A 22,828-nucleotide genomic window follows, 5' to 3' on the forward strand; every position below is an offset into this window, starting at 1 on the left:
CATTCTGACGTCATCATGCCGTCTGCTTGGTAAAAACTCTATCCATACATTCGCTCTTTTTTTTAATCCTGCAATTCTTGATGTAAAGCCTGGTATTGTATCGTAGAACGCAATGTTATTTTTAATATAATTTTATATATATATATATATAGAACGGTTGTCTTGTCTCATTGGCTGAACGGTCAGCATTGAGGCCTTCGGTTCAGAGGGTTCCGAGTTCGATTCCCGGCCGAATCGGGGATTTTATTAGCGTGGCATTAATTCTTCTAACTCGGGGACTGGGAGTTCGGGTTTGTCCCAACACTTTCCTCTTCATATTCAGACATCACACACTACATTACCAACCACAACTGAAACACACAATAGTGATTAAATCCCTCCATATGTGGTTGGCGTCAGGAAGGGCATCCGGCCGTAAAACATGGCCAAATCCACATGTGCTACACAGTTCGCACCCGCGACCCCACAAATGTACGAAAAGCGGTAGAAGAAGAAGAAGAAGAAGAAGAAGAAGAAGAAGAAGAACGGTTATCTTGTAAGCTCATAGGTTAGTGTCAAAGGAGCGTTTATTGCTAGGCTAGTGTAACTAAGTTATCCTTAGAAAGGTATTCCACCGGGCAAGTTGGCTGTGCGCTTAGAGGCGCGCGGCTGTGAGCTTGCATCCGGAAGATAGTGGGTTCGAATCCCACTGTCGGCAGCCCTGAAGATGGTTTTCCGTGGTTTCCCATTTTCACACCCGGCAAATGCTGGGGCTGTACCTTAATTAAGGCCACGGCCACTTCCTTCCAACTAGTAGGCCTGTCCTGTCCCATCGTCGCCGTAATACCTATCTGTGTCGGTGCGACGTAAAGCAACTAGCAAAAAAAAGATAGGTGTTCCCAGATAATGATAGGGTCTGTTTGTACGTAAACCTTTTTCTCTCAGCTGCATGTAAGTCATTAGGAATGCTCTAGCATTTTATTTATAAATAAGTTATGTATCACATGTTTATCGACTGATATTTTATCATCCTGTGATTCCAACAATTCTGCTGGAAGCTCGAAAAGGTTAGAGAATCAAAGAGTATCCAGCAGGGAATAATACGCTTCAGTGATCAAAGGAAATGTATGCTCTCTGGCTTGATACGTAGTAATCAAACATGAATGCATGCAGTGACATTAATAAGGATGATCACGTATATCAGAATATTAATGAAAGTTTAGTCGCTTAGCAACCTGCTAAGTACATAATATATTGCGGGTTAGGGTGAGCCTGCTCCTGCAATTGTTGGAGTGGTGGTAGTGGTGATTATTGTTTTAAGAGGAAGTACAACTAGGCAACCATCCTCTATATAACACTAATCAGAGGGAAAAATGGAAGGGATCCGACACTTCGAAAAATGAAGATATCGGCCAAAGGAAGACAAGGGCCACGAAGGGCGTGAAAATGAAAGACTTCCTAGCCCTCGCAAACCTAATAGCGTCGGGGTCGGAAAAGAACAAGAGTTGACCAAGGGAGGTCGGATAGGATAGATGAAAGTGAGGAGCCTGGCACAAGTAACTGGAAGCAATGCCAGGACTCAGCGGAGGGCCCCGTGATCGCCAACCCACACTCCAAAGTTCAGAGCCCCTGGGGCCCCTTTTAGTCGCCTCTTACGACAGGCAGGGGATACCGTGGGTGTTATTCTACCGCCCCCACCCACAGGGGGAAATTGTTGGAGTGATCGTTTAATGATTTTATTTTGATGATGATGATGCTTGTTGTTTAAAGGGGCCTAACATCGAGGTCATCGGCCCCTAATGGTACAAAATGAAATGACAACAAAAAGTTCAAAAAATCCACTGACCAAAATAAATAAAAAATGTCATGAATTATGAATGGATGGACATGAACCCAAAAAACAAAAACAAATAGGAAACAAACAAAAAAAACAGTGGATCCGACTCAAAAACGGTCATAAATAATAGTATTACTGACCAAGGGACCACTTATAAAGCACACTCCTGAATCGATTATGCTTGATGTCTAAAGGGGTCTAAAAACCAGCTCTAAGGCCCCTCAGTATGGTACATGTCGCGAGTAAAGTAGAACCATGATATTTCTCAAGCTGCGGTAATAATCAAAGGTAGCGTAAACTCACGGTGTTCCAAACATTAAGGTAGGCTACTACTCACAAGTATTGTACGTCGTAAAGGTAACGCAGACCTATGGTGTTTCTCACACAATGGCGCTACTCATAGCCAACGCAAACCGATGAGGTTCCTCACCTAGGTGTACTAATCACGGGCGCCGGCATTCCCGTGGTGTTCCTCACATAGTGGGTACTAATCACTGGCAACGCAGACCCACGGTGTCGCTCATATAGTGGTACAACTCACAGGCAACGCCCAGGCCCGTGGTGTTGCTCACATGGGTACGACTCACGGGTACTGGAAACCCACACTGAACCCCGCTTGAGTGCTACGAATCACAAAACTATTCAGCACCTAACAGAATGGTACTACTCGCAAGTAAAAGCGACCCATGGTGTTCCCCGCATGATGGTACGAATCAAGAGTAGTTTCATGGTTCTAATTCAATCATCCCTTGGTCGCCCCTTGTAGTCGCCTCTTACGACAGGCAGGGGATACCGCGGGTGTATTCTACATGTGCGTCCCCCACCCGCAGGGGTAGTGTGTTTGGTCCGCGAGAGGTATTTTATTTCCCTCAAGTCCGCCGGCAAGCCGGTTAGGACCCCCCTATCCGCCACCTGGGACGCGCCACGTGGGAGTATCACTTCTCCCCCTGCTCCGCCAGCGTAGTAGGTTCGTGGAATGATTTTATTTTATGATTACTCAAAGTTGGCTGAACTTAGAGACCTATCAATGTCTCATGATTTACCGGCAGGTGATTCCGGAGAAAATAAAACAAAAACTGAAGCAAATCGGTCCAGCAGAACGGACGAATGAATTTTTTTCCAAAGTTGTTTTTTAGTAAACTCTTTTAAAAATGATCAATATATACAGATAAAATGTATATTTTGTTTATAAATAAGTTATGTATCACATGCTTATCGCCTGGTATTTTATCATCCTGTGATTTCAACATTTCTGCCTATGTTCCATCTGTACGTATTTCGGAAGTGGAAGTCTGTTATACACATTAAAGGTTGTACAGGTCAGCATCACATTTCAGTGTGTTAGTATGTAAACCAGCTGCGGTGGTGAAATACGGTAGCCGAGTATCAGTCACGTTTTCCCAGCTAGGCAGGTCGTCTGTCGTCAGCAATAGCAGTCACGCAGTTACCAAGAAAGGGAATGTCATGACCTTAGCAATGGCTCGAACCGAGTTCCACTTATAAATCATGAGCAATCCCAATCAGGACCAGAATAACATTTATGGCCGTCAATAAATAAACTGCATCCAGCAACAACAGTTCCTAGAAAGGGCACAGAGAGACTCGTTGCAGACTGATAATAATATTATGCTCCCGCATTAAAAAGTCGATAATTAGCTTTAATCTTTATGAGAGTAAGGACATGGTTTTGTTGTGGCTGGTTATCTAACTGCTCCAAAGAGACCATGCTTGATGTCACGTGATTATGAAGCAAAGTTAATATCTATGACCAACACTAGTATTCTCCTCAACATAATTCATCCTTCACCATTTAACGGATGAAATGATGTAGAAATGAATTCACCTGTCATCGAATAATACACTAACCGTAAAGAATAGCATACAGTAAAACCTGTAGAGAAAAAATATAGAAAAAAAAGTTAATACAAGAGGAAAAAAAGTACGATTAAAAGAACCAACTAAAGCTAGCTGGCCAAGATTGAATAATTAATAACATGTATGTTTGCATATTTAGTCCTCATCCCAAAGGCTGGTTGGATCCTCAAAAGGTCCACCATTAGCTGTCAGAGATGTCCTAGACATCACTCAAGAGGCGTACTAGGGAAATGAGGAGTGAGGTAGTTTCCCGTTGCATGCCTCACTGAGCCAGAAGTTGCTATTACATATCCGTCTGCCAACTCCACTATAATAATAATTTCGTGTCGCTATTTCTAGCCGAGTGCAGCCCTTGTAAGGCAGACCCTCCGATGAGGGTGGGCGGCATCTGCCATGTGTATGTAACTGCGTGTTATTGTGGTGGAGGATAGTGTTATGTGTAGTGTGTGCGTTGCAGGGATGCTGGGGATAGCACAAACACCCAGCCCCCGAGCCATTGGAATTAACCAATGAAGGTTAAAATCCCCGACCCGGCCGGGAATCGAACCCGGGACCCTCTGAACTGAAGGCCAGTAAGCTGACCATTTAGCCATGAAATGCATGCACCAACCGATCATATGAGTAACATTTTCACACCATTCATAACAGGGACTGGCTGTATAAGGAATTGCATTACTAGCATCGCTCATACCTCAGTCACTTTCATATTGTCAAAACTAAGGATAAGACTGTGACAGATCGATGAAAGAAACAAAATTGCTCTAGCCTATACAGGAAGACATAGGGCACTGTACACACTAGCGTTCGCCAGCAAAGGCAACACAATAATAATAATAATAATAATAATAATAATAATAATAATAATAATAATAATAATAATAATAATAATAATAATAATAATAATATAAATTGTTCCGGGGTTATCTGTGGAACGCAGAGAGGTGAAAGAAGGTGTGGGCTTGAATGGGTCTAACTAAAATATCAAAAATTAATTTAAAACTTGAAATAAAGGTTATAGGGCTATTTCTTTTAGAATCTCAAACTTAACAAACAATATTTTCAGGTACTGGTAATCAGGTACAAAATAGCAATAGAGATACGAAATACAACCCAAGGATAGGTAGTTTACAAATTTTGAGCTTCAGGCTCCAAATTTACATGTTTCGCAAATGTTGCGTTAGCTAGATAAAGAGAGATATCTCCCAATACACGGTGTGCGCGAGCACTTGGCTCCAACAGTAACAATTTACGGCCTTCTAAAGGCACCCCTCAACATTACAGTACACTTAGAAAAGAGCTTACATGCTCTCCAACATTAACCAATCTCTAACAGTCCGCTTAAGGCAACATTACACAAAACCTTACGATCTCTGGCCTCCCTCGGCACAATTTACAATTTAAAATTCCTTTTACACAGGGGTATCTATTACCCAAACTACTAGGCCTTCGTGGAAAATGAACAGGTTAAATTAATGGCCCGGAAACAAACTGAATGGAGGCGTACACTTGTGCTCCTAGAAAATTTAGTATAAAACCCTAATCGGGCTCTCGGCCCGATGATACAGGGGCTAATCCCAAGCTACTGAGGTGACTCGAATGAAGGTTAATTTAATCCTATATGGAAAAGAGAAACAGTTACAAAATCATAGTCACCTGAAATTAAATTGGAGGGGAACTCAAGAGGGTAACGCACTCTATATCCCCGATTTACAGTTAAAGACTTTATGAAATTTTACATTAGCCGAAAGAAAATTTACATTTTAGAAAAGGTTGGTCACATAGTTAGAAATTCGGACCTTCCCCTCGGATAAGTTTGCGGAGACCGCTAGAAAGATAGAATATTGGTGGCCATTACCTGGGCTGTTGTTCTGCCTGCCGAAGAATGAGGCACCCCGCCTCCTGTCTTAACCCCCCGCACACAGAAAGACAACAATCAATGAGACAAGGTAACCAGAAAAGCCTCAGCTTATATACCCGAGGGGATTATTCGAGAGGATTCTGGACTAATCCGGACACACCCTCTCAATTTTATTGGCAAATTCAAAATGAACAAGAAATGTGTGATTGGTTGAAAATTAATTACAGAAAATTCCTGATAGGCCAGATTCAAAACTGGCGGAATGAGAAGGAAACATTGCAAACCTCGAAATAACAAGATAAATGAAAGTTAATTTACTTGAGAAAACATAATAACATAAAACTTCTTTAAACCATAAATTCTTTCGTCTTACACCAGAGTGCATGACCACAGTTTTCGTTAAGACATCTATGGATAAAAGTTCAAACTTCTTAAAGTAAACAAACACAAAGCAAATAAATCCAGTCAGTTTAAGCAAATTCACAATAACACAATTAATCAATACTTCCACGGCGACATCTTCAGGTCAATGTCTCAACTTCGTGCCGTAGGTGTTTCACGTTTTGTTTTTTCTATTTGCTTTACGTCGCACCGAGACAGATATGTCTTATGGCGACGATGGGATAGGAGAGGCCTAGGAATGGGAAGGAAGTGGCCGTGGCCTTGATTAAGGTACAGCCCCAGCATTTGCCTGGTGTGAAAATGGGAAACCACGGAAAACCATCTTCAGGGCTGCCGACAGTGGGGTTCGAACCCACTATCTCCCGATTACTGGATACTGGCCGCACCTAAGCGACTGCAGCTATCGAGCTCGGTTTTCGCGTTTTGTTAGAGAGATAGCGTTCCTTACGGCGCTTCTTTTGAATGTGCGGAGTTGAGGTGTACCTCTCGGTACAATAATAATAATAATAATAATAATAATAATAATAATAATAATAATAATAATAATAATGATGATGATGATGATGATGATGATGAAATGAAAACCTACAACCTGTTTTCCAGTCATTGACCGGGTCAGGGATGTGATGAATGAAGCAGATATAGGCTATTAGTACGATGGGGTCGCCACTCCCAAAGTGATATATATTAATGACTGATAAATGCTATGAAATGAGAATGGAGAGTGTTGCTGGAATGAAAGATGACAGGGAAAACCGGAGTACCCGGAGAAAAACCTGTACCGCCTCCGCTTTGTCCAGCACAAATCTCACATGGAGTGACCGGGATTGGAACCACGGTATCCAGCGGTGAGAGGCCGACGCGCGGCCGTCTGAGCCACGGAGGCTCAATAATAATAATAATAATAATAATAATAATAATAATAATAATAATAATAAATTTTCTAATAACAGAAATTGGTCGAATAAGGAACGTAAAGAAATTCAGGTATTTGGGGGAAACAATTCAGAAAATGGTTTGAAAAATCCGCTGTAGAAGAAAGGATACACAAGATGGAAAGAACACGCGGCATAGCTAGGAATATCTACAACAAAAAGTGTTTATCTAAAAAGCTCAAAGTACAAAACTACAACACAGTAGTCAAATCGGAATTCCTATACGCGAATGAATGTCTAAAAAAAAAAAAAAAAAAAAAAAAAGAATATATACGGAAAATACTCGGTCCGCTAAGAAGTAGAATTCTGGAAATCAAAAAGTAATGATGAAATATACCGGAAATTAGAAAGCATTACAGATATAATGCGGAAGAGGCGATTTATATTTTTTGGACATTTATACAGAATGGATGACAACAGGTTAAACAAACAGATCTTCAAATGTATTTGGAACATCAAGTCAAGAAAAACCTGAATACATGAAGTCTAGAAAGATTTGGAAAGAAACAGTATAAGAGAATAAGGAGCAAAAGAGAAAGATAGATTTTTAGAAAGAAAGTGTTAAAAATGATTAAAGAGTATTAGAGGAAGAAGAAGGAAAAATAAAGGATGAAGCATTGAAATTATCACGTGGTCCCTAGAAGACCCTCATGGAGAAAGAAATAATAATAATAATAATAATAATAATAATAATAATAATAATAATAATAATAATAATAATAATAATAATAATAATAATAATAATAATAATAATTTTATCTAATTTAAGTGAGAAGAGTTGAAGAGTGAATTGAGTTTTTTAAGTAATGAAATATACAGTATTAATAGTGAATTAAATTCAGTTAGTACAGAACTGTCCAGTAAGATTGATAGTCAGAGTAAGGAGTTAAATTCAGTGAGTGTGGAATTGTCTTGCAAAATTGATAGTTTAAACAGTGCTGTGAATGGTAGATTAGATTAATTAAACCAGAAGTTTTACCATCAAAGCAGGGTAATTCAGGAAGTCAATAATAAGGTAGAAGCTCAATGCTTGGAACTGACTGAGAAAATTGAATGCCGATTTAATGCAGTTAGGAAGGGATTTGTTGAAAACAACAAGGAATGTGATAAGAGAATAAAAATAGTGGAAGATCAAGTTGAAGAAATAGATATAATTAAAATCAGTCAGAATGTTTTAGCGAAGCGAATAGATGATAAGAATGAGAATAGAGAAAGATCTCAAGTCGGTGAAAGAAGACCTCAAGTCAGTAGAAGGAAATGGCAGAATGGTAGTGGAAGAAGGAATTAAAGAATGTCATGTGAAGTTAAGGCATGAGATCAGTCAAATCCAGGTAGGTAGCAGTATATGTAGTAAGTACGTATCTTGTGTGAAGGACTCTGAATCACCCAAATTTAATGGTCGGCAGTTTAATCCAATGGAATTCTTGAAAACGGTGGAGAAATGGTTTTCCAAGAATGTTGACGATAGTTTAATTGAGTGGAGTATGGTTGATGAGATGTTGTATTTTGCATTTGTTGGAGAAGCGAGATCGTGGTTTCAAGTTTATAGACAGGGTATTTAGAGTTTGGAGGAATTTAGGGAGAAATTTAGTTCTAAATTTTGTAGTGTAGCTATTCAGGGAAGGGAAAGAGATCACGTGCTATTTGGCAAATATAGACCTCAGGAAGGTGTGTCTATGGCGAGGAATTTCGTGGCGCATGTTCTGATCAGCCAGAATATTGAAGGTCTAGCATCGGAGAGAGATACAGTCCGCCAGATGTTGAGGCATTTTCCTGAGATGGTCGGATTAACTGCATGTATGCAGAATATCGTTACGATTAAGGAATTAAAGCACCTTTGAGAGATGTTTGATGCTTTGAAAGGGCAGTGGAGGACTAGGCAAAGTGAAGGTAGGAATTATGCGGATAATGGGAGACAAAGTAATCAGCTAGGGGGAGGTAGGAATAATCCGATTTTCAGTCATTCTAGGCCGGGGAATCAGGGTGGTAATTCCGGAAGGGGAAACAGACACTCTAATCAGGGAGTTAATCACCAGGGCAGAAGACCGAATCAAGGGGAATCAGAAAGTAGGTTGCTTACGGATCAAAGACCTCCAGATCAAGTGCAGAGACATGATAACAATGAACAAGCCACGTCAAGTAACTTAAACCGAAATCGGACGTCTTAGTTGGGTCAGATAGGCAGTCCGATACCGAAATTCCTATGCACGCGATGAAACAGGTAAGCTATGATGTCGACGTGAAAGAGGAGTTATTGTTATGACGATGTGTTTTGTGATCAGGGGGATTTTGAGAACAGGGACGTGATGAAAGTAAGGAAGATGTGTCGGATGACTTACTTTGTGCTAGTGGTGATGTTAATAGCAGTGTTACGATCGATAACCTTGTGGAAGTTTCTGAAATTGAAAGTGAAGTTTTTCGTGAAATTTATGAAGGTTGTTTAGTGAGTGCAGAGTTTTTACAGAGCATATATCATAATGAGGATGTTTTTGTTGATTTAAGTGTACGTGAGAAGATTAAGGTTAGGTCGATTATGTGTGAAAATGGTGACTTTGAGATTAATGAAACTTCCGGTAAGAGAGTCGAGAGTGGCAGTGTTGTTGGGATGAAGGTAGTGAAGGTAGGAGCCGGTATGGAAGGTGGTGGTTTTGTGGAAGAAAAAACATAGTGATATTCTTGCGCATTTCAGAAATGGGAATTTTTGAATGTGAACTGGGTTATGAATGTTCCGAATGCAAGCCTGTATGATTCTTGTGTGACTGGATGGAATGAATGTTTGTATGTGAGATAGATTGGATTCTAGATGTATTCTGATGTTTACGGTATGTATTCCTCGTCTATCGATGGTGATATTATGTTTATGTATAGCTTTTTCATTTATATCAAGGTCCGTATACTGTGTACAGTAGAATTGGCAAGCGTGCTTATCGGCTTCTAACCTCTGACAACAAGATCCTTGGGACATTTAATATCTGTAGTCTTCGCGCATATAAAAGATAAGATCAGCACCTTGGATGTAAATATGATCAATTTTGAGTTACGTGTGCAGTAGTAAGAAGGGATTGTATTCAAGGATGTATGAAACAATCAGAGTTGTTTGTATATAGCCATATTATTATTGTTGTTTGGACAAATTGTATTTCGCGTGTGCGAATACAATGCAGTAGACGCAATGTATATATCTTTATCACAGTAGTTGAAGTGTTCAGTTATGTTATTCTAGGATTATTTATGAATTTCTCTTTTGTGGTGAATCATAATATGTGATATCATCGATTCACCAAGTACATATATCACATCCTCGCACTGTATTTAGACTTGAGAGATATTATTGTCAGTATTCGATTTATTATTATCAGTATTTCAGTTGTATATTTTGTCCTTAATATTTGTAAGCTGGGAGGACTCCATATATGAGTAATTTGTTTTTAACAAACTGATGGGAAAATCATTGCTATCATAACTCAGGTAATTCGTATGACTCATGTGTATATCCCGAAGTCTGATGAGGTAGACTTGTTATTGTAGTCGAAAAGTTCCGATAACTCATGTGAAACACCCCAGTATCCGTTGATGGTGTTATTGCCTTAGGGCCAGGAAGAGATTCACGGCGTGGTCTTGACTAGAGGATCTACTCACGATTGGCTAGCCAAGATGAATCCAGACGGATCATGTGAGAGGAAGCAGAAGGCTGAGATCTATACATGCAGGTGCCATACGGCGAGGGACGACGACACTGTACGGGAATGAAGGAGTGGAGACATGACACTGGTACACTTACAACTTCTGATACGGTACTGGAATGACACTGCTGCACTATACTGTACTGGACTGGACTGCAAACGTTCGTGGAACGAAGTCTTTTTATGTTTGTGGAACGTGGCTGACCTACAAACTGTGGAGTGCTTAGGCACTGGGTATTGTATCACTTTGGGCGGTCTGGTGTTATATGTTGGTGGAAGCTAAGTGAATATATCTTTTAAACAAGTGTTAGAGTCAATGAACACAGCATTATGAGGTACAGTATCTGTGTGATATAATAAGTGCCCATTATGAGAATCAGCAAGTCGTTTTGAAGGGTACATATATGTACATTGTTCAACGGACTAACTACAAATGGTGGCTTAGTCCTCGCTTTCGTTTTCCCAATGTTTTCATTCTTGTTGTTGTAAATATGGAATCTTCCAGTAATATTTTGTGTGTGTAGGTGTGCTGATGAGGTGCTCATGCACGGATTTTATTGAGAATATAGTTATTTTAGAATCAGTGGAGTTATAGATGAACCTAGGTGCAGTTCCTATCTATTTAGTCGTTTTCAGAAGATTAGGTAAGGCCCAAAGCAGATGTACCAGTACGCAGCATTATGTACACGCCCTAGGAGATAAAGAATTATCATGCTCTATCTAAATTCGAGGGATCCATTCTGGTGAACTCTGGCGCCCATACTACGGACATTTCGATTAATTATTTTTTATTAATTTAAATTATTTAAATTATTTTATTAAGTTTTTGAGTAATTTTCTTTATGATCATGTATTATTATTCACAAACAGTTACATGGTATTGCACAAAATGCGCATTTGGCGCTATCTCTGATTGCGGACTTGTGCGTTGTGGGTTGGCACCGAAATTTATTATTGCGTTTCATCTCTTTTCTATCCTATCATCTTTGCACTATAGTCCGGTAAAAATGCTGTATATAGGAGGATGGGAACATGCCTCTATGTTCTCTTGCTAGGGGGTTCATGTAAATAGACAACTCATTGCTGAGAATCTGTTCATCTTCGCATCAAATGGAAAAACAAAGAATGCCGTGTATCCACTCCGTTGCAATGAACATCATGTATCATGCAAATAAATCGCCATTTATGTAAGCAAAGCATATAGAAATAGTTTGATCAATTTAATAGACATAGGAATCTAATTAATAGAACATATTTACAGTAATTATTTCTTTGTTTTGTAAGCAAATGACAAGTAATGTAATAAGAAAAATAACAAAACAACAAAAAATAATGAAGGAAAATGTTAATAAAAATGGCATAAAATAGAATTAATTAAAAACACCTTTTACGTATTGAGGCGTAGCAGCGCACTCCGGTTATCAACTAGTATTATGTATTCAATTTTAACGGTCCCATGCGTATGTTTTCCTCTGACTTGCTTCACATTTTCTTTCACTACATTGCCCCTTAAGAGACAGTGTGATAGCAAAACACAGAAAAGACCGAGCTCGATAGCTGCAGTCGCTTAAGTGCGGCCAGTATCCAGTATTCGGGAGATAGTAGGTTCGAACCCCACTGTCGGCAGCCCTGAAAATGGTTATCCGTGGTTTCCCATATTCACACCAGGCAAATGCTGGGGCTGTACCTTAATTAAGGCCACGGCCGCTTCCTTCCCACTCCTAGCCCTTCCCTGTCCAATAGTCGCCATAAGACCTATCTGTGTCGGTGTGACGTAAAGCAACTAGCAAACACAGAAAAGCATCTTTTTCTGGAATACTGCTGGAATTATGAAGGAAATGCTTACAATTTTCTAGGAAATAGGATTTTAAGTGCACCATTATTTATTAGGACTAACCGTTTAGGCTCCCAGGCGTACATTTTCCTATCAGTGTTGCCAACTTATATTTTCAAGATCCGCTAAATACTACTAAAAATCCGCTAAAATTCCGCCAAGAAATCCGATCTCAAATAATGAGCAATAAAATGAGCAATACTAATAATAATCATAATAATAATAATAATAATAAAAAGTAAATGTCTGCACTCACCTGATCTGTGAGTTTCACTGGGATTAACCCCCTGCCTGCGAGCCGGCGAGCTAAAACTTGCAGGCGTTTTAGTGCCGGGTGCAAACTAGGTGAATCCTCTACCTCAAGGGCCACACACAGAACAGTCCAGTTCATTAAAGGGTCTTCCTTCATAGCATAAATATAAATGCTACTCTCTCACAGTTTCATTATCTGCCGTCATTCGTCAACTAAGAGATAAGTACCCTTTCCCCACGCATTACAAATTTATGATACCATGATCTCATAACATAAAATCCAAATAACATGTTTTCCTGATGTGACTGCTAGCTCCTGAAAAGAAATACGGAATAGGCACCGCGCGCGTCGCTCTAGCGGCCGGGCGGAGAACAACACGTGAGGCAGACTCCAAATTCGCAGTAGCTGTTCTGTTATGACTGAGCGTGTAGTCACTCAGATGATAATGGCAGAGAAAAGGAGATCAAGTAAACGCAATTGTTGTGTTGTCAGATGATCCAATACTTACGCAAATACAAAATTATTGTGTTCCAAAACGAGCGATAGAAGTGGACCGAAGGAGGCGATGGATAATACAAAGAGTTAACCGAACGAAGTAAGTAGGCCTACACATACGTACTGCACATGTTTGCAATAAGTTCAGTTGATCCGATTTAATTTAATTTTTAGCACTGATGGATCACTTTGGCAACCTCAAGAATATGTAGTGCACATTTCATCGGAAACAAAAGATCTGGACACCCACAAGTCCAGCCTATGTTCCGACAATATTTCCGGATGAATCCAAGAAGAGGAATGTGTCGCCGGGATCCAGCTTACAGCGCTTTCACTGACAACTCAAGCAATTAAAAAAGGAAGAATCAGTTGGAAAATTTTCAAGTACAGTTTGGCCATAAAATCCAAATAACATGTTTTCCTCATGTGACTGCTTGCTCCTGAGAAGAAATACGGAATAACTCGGAGACAGAATGGACTGCAATTTTTTTAAAAAAAATTGGATAAAACGCTAAATTCCGCTATAATAAATCTAGAATTCCGCCTAAATGATATATTTCTCCGCTGACCGTCTAGTAATTCCGCCAAATTTAGCGGAAAATCCGCTAAGTTGGCAACACTGTTTCCTATAACTTGATTCACATTTTATTTTCCTGCCACCATACTAGTTAATTATCCTTGTATGCTTATCACATTTCAGCATGTTCCGTCAAGTATATTTTAGGTGAGAGATACCAAAAATGTTTGTCTGTACGCTTTGCCTCATACTGAACTTCGTTTTCATTTCTAGAGACCAGTATTACAGTTCTTGGATGATCCAGGAATCGAATTCAGGGCCTGGACACAAAAGGAGTACAAGGCTGACATACATCAACATGATGAAATAATTATTGCTTGTCTTTCTCGACAGGACCATAATCATTTGCACGATTGTGACCTAGAGATGGTGTGTCTGACAGTAGCGGTGTCCTGTCGCCACGTGGAGCTGTCAAAAGCTCAGTGTGTCGCGTCCGGCCTCGTCAAAGGAGATGACATTAGCTCCTGTAACGCGCGGCATCCTTATCAGAGATAATGATCCGCATGAGGGATTATAAGGAGTTCTGCGAACTGATTAAGATGGTAGTACTGCGGCAGCATCAAGTAATAAAGGTAATAGCTGACGCCAAGTTTTCTAGAACAGATCAAGTCCGCAGACTAATGATATACACAGCTTCGCACGTATTCGGACACATCGCGATGCATCGTTTGGATATTTTTAGATACATAGGTAATTATAACAAAATATTTTTCAAATGAAATATCACACGTGGAATACCTTTTTAATAACCGTACCGTGATTTCTTGTTGTGTAACAGTAACAATATTGTTTGCTTAGTAACTGCTAAAGGACATTCGAAGATGGGACAGATGTGCATCACAAGAAGCTTGGCAAGTTCTATTTAGATCTATTTAGTTATTAACAATGTATTAAAGTATTTATTAATATATATACATTTATAGTAAATATACCAATTTAGGTATATATTTCAAGAACTATACATAAAAATAAATAAAAATAGTCTATGATTATGTTTCTCTTAAACATGTATTACGGCTGCCCCCGAAGGGCAATTAAATTTGTTAATAAGTTATTTAAAGTGAAATTATCGGTAGCTAACAGATGTGCTCCATATGCTATTGTGCAGATCGCCAACCTCCGTATGGAGACGGCGTCTTAAGAAGGAGAAGAAGAAGAAGACGACGTAAGTGTGCGTGAACTCTTTTGTATGGTGCAAAATGATGACAACCAATAAAATCTCTGATTACTTGTCGGAAACATCAGATAGCGACGAAGAAATCGAGCGTTGTAATGACATAGCACATTTTTTCCTCGATCCTCAAAGGGTATTCTGATGACTAAAGCCCGGATTTTTATGCAGTAACAGGTTAGATTGCAAACTAATTTGGTTAGTAGGAAGCGTCGGCTACCCGCTCTTCCATAATGTAGCAAGTGTAACATGAATTATAGGGGTCCTGATGGACCGTACCCCTAATATTTATGCAAACCCGATAGCATAATCGTTGCGAAGGTAGACTATACTTGCTCCCCGCTTCAGTAAGTTTGCATTCTAACCTATTAATGCCTAAAAATCCGGGCTCTACTGATGACATTCTGCATTAACATTTTGTGAACTTGCTATAAAATACACTGACTGACAGAGCAAATGCAACACCAAGAAGGAGTGGTCAGAACTTTATGCCAATTGCAGGGTAGACTGACGTCACTGAGGTATGCTCATGATGTGAAATGCGCTGCTGTGCTGCGCACGTAGCGAACGATAAATGGGACACGGCGTTGGCGAATGGCCCACTTCGTACCGTGATTTCTCAGCCGACAGTCATTGTAGAACGTGTTGTCGTGTGCCACAGGACACGTGTATAGCTAAGAATGCCAGGCCGCCGTCAACGGAGGCATTTCCAGCAGACAGACGACTTTACGAGGGGTATGGTGATCGGGCTGAGAAGGGCAGGTTGGTCGCTTCGTCAAATCGCAGCCGATACCCATAGGGATGTGTCCACGGTGCAGCGCCTGTGGCGAAGATGGTTGACGCAGGGACATGTGGCACGTGCGAGGGGTCCAGGCGCAGCCCGAGTGACGTCAGCACGCGAGGATCGGCGCATCCGCCGCCAAGCGGTGGCAGCCCCGCACGCCACGTCAACCGCCATTCTTCAGCATGTGCAAGACACCCTGGCTGTACCAATATCGACCAGAACAATTTCCCGTCGATTGGTTGAAGGAGGCCTGCACTCCCGGCGTCCGCTCAGAAGACTACCATTGACTCCACAGCATAGACGTGCACGCCTGGCATGGTGCCGGGCTAGAGCGACTTGGATGAGGGAATGGCGGAACGTCGTGTTCTCCGATGAGTCACGCTTCTGTTCTGTCAGTGATAGTCACCGCAGACGAGTGTGGCGTCGGCGTGGAGAAAGGTCAAATCCGGCAGTAACTGTGGAGCGCCCTACCGCTAGACAACGCGGCATCATGGTTTGGGGCGCTATTGCGTATGATTCCACGTCATCTCTAGTGCGTATTCAAGGCACGTTAAATGCCCACCGCTACGTGCAACATGTGCTGCGGCCGGTGGCACTCCCGTACCTTCAGGGGCTGCCCAATGCTCTGTTTCAGCAGGATAATGCCCGCCCACACACTGCTCGCATCTCCCAACAGGCTCTACGAGGTGTACAGATGCTTCCGTGGCCAGCGTACTCTCCGGATCTCTCACCAATCGAACACGTGTGGGATCTCATTGGACGCCGTTTGCAAACTCTGCCCCAGCCTCGTACGGACGACCAACTGTGGCAAATGGTTGACAGAGAATGGAGAACCATCCCTCAGGACACCATCCGCACTCTTATTGACTCTGTACCTCGACGTGTTTCTGCGTGCATCGCCGCTCGCGGTGGTCCTACATCCTACTGACCGGGCGAGTTGGCCGTGCGCGTAGAGGCGCGCGGCTGTGAGCTTGCATCCGGGAGATAGTAGGTTCGAATCCCACTATCGGCAGCCCTGAAAATGGTTTTCCGTGGTTTCCCATTTTCACACCAGGCAAATGCTGGGGCTGTACCTTAATTAAGGCCACGGCCGCTTCCTTCCAACTCCTAGACCTTTCCTATCCCATCGTCGCCATAAGACCTATCTGTGTCGGTGCGACGTAAAGCCCCTAGCAAAAAAAAAAAAACCATCCTACTGAGTCGATGCCGTGCGCATTGTGTAACCTGCATATCGGTTTGAAATAAACATCAATTATTCGTCCGTGCCGTCTCTGTTTTTACCCCAACTTTCATCCCTTTCGAACCACTCCTTCTTGGTGTTGCATTTGCTCTGTCAGTCAGTGTATTTTGGTCAGTTCTTTGCTTTCTTGACTGCTAATTCTTTTTTCAATATTGATGTCCTCACTGTAAATAACAATGAATTTTTGTTGTTATTATTAGGTAAATTAATCATTCCGCCCCTGTGGTCTAGCGATTCGTGTGATCAGCTACCACTCCCCGCAGGCCCGGGTCCGATTCCCGGCTCTGCCACGAAATTTGAAATGTGGTTCGAGGGGGAACGGGCTACTCAGCCTCGGGAGGTCAGCTGAGTAGAGGGGGTTTCGATTCCCACCTCAGTCATCCTTGAAGTGGTTTTCCGCGGTTACCCGCTTCTCCTCCAGGCTAATGTCGGGATGGTACCTAACGTAAGGCCACGGCCGTTTCCTTCCGTCTTCCTTGTCTATCCGTTCCAAGCTTCCCATCCGCACACAAGGTTCCTGTTCAGCATAGCAGGTGAGGCCGCCTGCGCGAGCTACTGGTCCTCCTTCCCAGTTGTATCCAAAGTCTCCAGGGCACAGGGGGACACCTTTGAGACCAGGTAACCTTTAGAGTCGTCATTGCGTTGTTTTAGAAATGGTCAGAAAGGATTGTCTAACAGCCCGTAGCCTGGCTGGATCCTCAAAGAATGCCACCAGAGGTTATGCCGTTATAGGGGAAACCACACAAAAAAAAAGCAATGACGGTACCAAAATGAGGCGTACCAGGCAAGATGAGGAGTAAGTTATATATAATTCTGGAGATAGTGGGTTTGAGCCCAATTGTCAGCAGACCTGAAGATAGTTTTCTATGGTTTCCCATTTTTACACCAGGCTTCTTACAACAGTCAGGAGACCTCACCCACAGGGGGACACCTTTGAGACCAGGCAACCTTTAGAGTCGTCATTGTGTTGTGTACCAGGCTGTACCTTAATTAAGTCTACGATCGCTTCATCCCCATTCCTAGCCCTTTCCTATCGTATCGTCGCCATAAAACCTATCTGTATTAATGCGATATGAAACAAATTGTAAAAGAAAAAATAGACCTACACTGTACATAATTTCGTGTGACTATTTCTAGCCTCGTGCAGCCCTTGCAAGGCCGAGGGTGGGCGGAATTCGCCGTGTATGGAAAACTGCGTGTTATTGAGGTGGAGGATAAGATGAGGAGGTGGTTTGCCATTACTTTACTCACTGCTCCAGAAATTGCAGCACGACTACTCCCATGAATCACACCTTTCAAAACACTCATAGGTTCAAATCGTGACCTCAGCCAGGAGACAGATGAAAATATACTACATCCATCAAGAAATGACAACAGGCTCTAGAAAGGATTGTAGGTTGAGATACGTATTATCAGCAATGTAATCTTCTTACTTAAGACACCTGAAAGTGTCTTAATTACAGAGATGTGTTGAAAGCTCCTCACTTGCTTTCTTTGTGTGTTCCAGGAACTGGTGTGGTGTGCTGTCGCTATCATAATAGCATGCCGACACGTCCGTCTGCAAGCAGAGGAGAGGAAGTCAAGAGCTTGAGGGCGAATTCTAGCCCACATAACACCAGCCTCAGGTTCCACTAGTAGGCCTGTAAGGAGTTGAAGTTTCCACATTACTTAACTGATGTTTGGTTAAACCCCTCATCGCAGCCTCAAGATCCCAAGATTGGATGTTCTAACCCGAAAGTTGAAGGGCAGGAAAAAAAAAGTCATTTCGGCACTCTCTATCACGCGACATCGGGTATGTAAAAGATCTCTGGTAACACATTTGGTGTTTACCCGACAATCGCAGTGTTGCCAGATCTAAAATATATATTTCGGAACATAGTGTTCGGAAAAGAATGGTGTCAAATTTCCCTTTCGGGAAATTAAATGATCATACATAATGGAAATGTCTTTTGAGTAGAGTATCTCCCATTACTGTAGTTTTTTTTTCCGCTGATAATCTTAATTAATACATGTTGATGCGGTGAAAGTTCCCTTTGGGGATCATTGTAAATACCTAGGTATTAATATAAGGAAAGATCTTCATTGGGGTAATCACATAAATATGATTGTAAATAAAGGGTACAGATCTCTGCACATGGTTATGAGGGTGTTTAGGGGTTGTAGTAAGGATGTAAAGGAGAGGGCATATAAGTCTCTGGTAAGACCACAACTAGAGTATGGTTCCTGTGTATCGGACCCTGACCAGGATTACTTGATTCAAGGACTGTAAAAAATCCAAAGAAAAGCAGCTCGATTTGCGCTGGGCGATTTCTGACAAGAAAGTAGCGTTACAAAAATGTTGCAAAGTTTGGGCTGAGTAGACTTGGGAGAAAGGAGACGAGCTGCTCGACTAAGTGGTATGTTCCGAGCTGTCAGTGAAGAGATGGCGTGGGAGGACATCAGTAGACGAATACGTGTATTAATTTAAAAACAAATTACGGTTGTACATGAAGATGCTTTGTTTGTCTGCGAGACAGGCTCATTTTTTTTTTGTTCTGTTCTGTTTTCTTTTTCTCTTCAACATTTTAAACCTTCTTAGTTTTTGAATGCTCTATGACCGAGTCCGGCGGTGACCGAAGGCTCGGGGGCCGAGCACGAGAGCAACCCTCAGTAAGCACTACGTACCGCCTTTTGTAATTGGAGGCAACCCCTGTAAAAGGCAATGTTCTCGACCAAATGTCTCAAGCTCCAGGACACTGCCCTTGAGGCGGTAGAGGTGGTATCCCTCACTGAGTCTGGGGGGAGGGGAACCAACCCTGGATGACAAACGGATTAAATAAATAAATAAACAATAATAAAATAAATACTACTTGTACTGTGAACCAAATTCTGCGGTTTTTCAAGTATTTGACTGTTGTGCGGTTTTTGGACAGCGCGTGGTATTATGCTTAGGGGCGGAGAAATGTTAAATCCTCCACCATGCATATAGCGTTGTTTAATGAACGTTTTTCTGACTTCCATACTTCATATGCAAAACAATGAAACAGGTATCTGTTATATTGGCACTGGGGGTAAGGGTAGGTTATCCCTACCTTCTACAGATGTGTACACACGTTGCTGTTTTCTCGAAATTTATTTTCACATCCCGGATACAACTAAGGTTAAGTTATGAGTAGGTTCCCACCTTCCAATACTTATCAATTTCTATATAATAGGTTTAATAATTACATAATATAAACCATATAATCTCTAGTACATGTTTCGTTCCGATTATGGAACATCTTCAGCTAAAATTTGACAAAATGGCAAGACAATTAAAATACATTGATGTTATGATGATACAAAAGCTAAAAGATATGATAAAATGACACGAAGATTAAAACATATAATTATGATGATGAAATACGACACGACTGACTGTAAGGTAATCAACTCCATTATCCTTCATTCTCGCGAACATACATTTTTAACAAGGTTTTCTCCTTAAAATATTTTCTATTTTACTCATTATTTTCTCGTTTCAGACTCATTTCAATAATCTAACCACAACTCAACTTCAACTACGGTTATTTTATCAAGAGTTCCCCCGATAAATATACATTAAGAAAATCTTGTATTTCTCCCATTTATCTTCAAGATTAACAAACATGTACACGTCTCCAACATGAAGAAGAACCTTATCGCCGTTTTTAATTCGTCATTTGAACACTGACTTGTTGAATTTTTAACCAACATGAATGAACTTTATTTCATCATCATAATTATATGGTTACCGGGCGAGTTGGCCGTGCGCGTAGAGGCGCGCGGCTGTGAGCTTGCATCCGGGAGATAGTAGGTTCGAATCCCACTATCGGCAGCCCTGAAAATGGTTTTCCGTGGTTTCCCATTTTCACACCAGGCAAATGCTGGGGCTGTACCTTAATTAAGGCCACGGCCGCTTCCTTCCAACTCCTAGGCCTTTCCTATCCCATCGTCGCCATAAGACCTATCTGTGTCGGTGCGACGTAAAGCCCCTAGCAAAAAAAAAATAATAATAATAATAATTATATGTTTTAATCTTCGTGTCATTTTATCATATCTTTTAGCTTTTGTATCATCATAACATCAATGTATTTTAATTGTCTTGCCATTTTGTCAAATTTTAGCTGAAGATGTTCCATAATCGGAACGAAACATGTACTAGAGATTATATGGTTTATATTATGTAATTATTAAACCTATTATATAGAAATTGATAAGTATTGGAAGGTGGGAACCTACTCATAACTTAACCTTAGTTGTGCTGAGCCAATACGGAATAAATATGAGATTTATAAGCTGCCATCCCGGATACGCCAACACTTCCTTCTTACTAAAATCCCATATGACTCGCGTAGAGGTTTCCTTCTAATGATATCAGAGGAAATTCCGCAGTGCATTCATACGAGGAGCAGAACGTGCTGCGGTTGTCGTACTTGTTATCACACTCAGCTAATGCTTCGTCACTGCCCAACCTCTCATCCAGAAGACAGCGTATTTTATTACCGCGACATGTATCCATAAGATGGGCCCTGTTTGGTCATCCACCTTTGTACAGGGAATATAAAAGGAAACATCCATAAAATTATACAAATACTTTGAGACAGGGGCAGATTAAATACCACCTTATGTAATTAAAGGTTACATGGACCATCTTCATGATGATGATGATGATGATGATTATGATGATGATGATGATGATGATGATGATGATGATGATGATGATGATGATGATGATGATGATGATGATGATGATGAGGGTTCATCTTCATTTACAATTTAATTTTTAAAACGTTGACATTTCCTTCCTTAAGGAAAGTGTCAGGCGTAGACTCTGTCGATACAAGAGTAGAACCAAAAATAGATATGTAGTGAGTGTGTGATGTCTCCATGTGACTTGTATTGTGTTTTTGTATTGAATTAGGAGGATACATTTAATTTTTCCTTTGTAAAGTACATGTGACCCTACAAGGAAAAATACAGTTTTAACATATTCCACGTATATGTGTAATGTTGAGAAATGATATGCTTGAAACAGATGAAATGGAAAATCTAGTTGAATCTTTTCATCAAATCAGTCACCATAGATCTACATTTAGGGCAGTCACTCAGGTGGCAGATTCCCTATCAGTTGTCTACCTAGTCTTTTCCTAAATGTTAAAGGAGGTGAAAATTTGAAAATCTCCATTTGTAAATGACTCCGACCCCTAATTCCCCTTTGTATAAACGAATATCTTCCACAATTTGTCCTCTTGAATTCCAACTTTATTTTCATATCATTATGTTTCCTTCTTTAATAAATCCATGTTTATTCCTCTCCTAATGTCATTCCACGACATGACCGATTACATCCTGGAACATACCGCTTAGTCGAGCATCTCGTCTCCTAACTCCCAAGTCTTCCCAGATCAAAGTTTGCAACATTTTCGTAACATTACTCTTTTGTCGGAAATCCCTCTGGGCTAATCGGCTGCATTCCTCGGGATCTTTTTCAGTTTTTCAAATCAAGTAATCGTGTGATAAAAGGTTCAGATTAATCTATGTTAAAAATGTTAGCATTATAATTGGCTGTCTTATATGATATTCCCTCCAAAAAATTATTTTAGAAAATGTTAGTTTTATCATTGTTTTGTGTTCGATAATGGGAAAAATTGCTCGATAAATACTTAACCAGTACAGCTGTACTCGTAACATTCCAGAACAAGTATGGTTCTTCTTCTCATTCTTCTTCAGCCATATCCGGTCCCGGTTATGTGAACGAAACGTATCCATGAAATATAGATACTGTACCTAACTACGGCGACTATTTCGCTGTACTGTAGATGGTTTTCAGTGGTTTCCCATTTTCATACCAGGCAAATGCTGCGGCCGTACCTTAATTAAGGCCACGGCCGCTTCCTTCACACTC

The sequence above is a fragment of the Anabrus simplex genome, chromosome 9 (genome assembly GCF_040414725.1).
Source record: "Anabrus simplex isolate iqAnaSimp1 chromosome 9, ASM4041472v1, whole genome shotgun sequence".
Taxonomy (NCBI): Eukaryota; Metazoa; Arthropoda; class Insecta; order Orthoptera; family Tettigoniidae; genus Anabrus; species Anabrus simplex.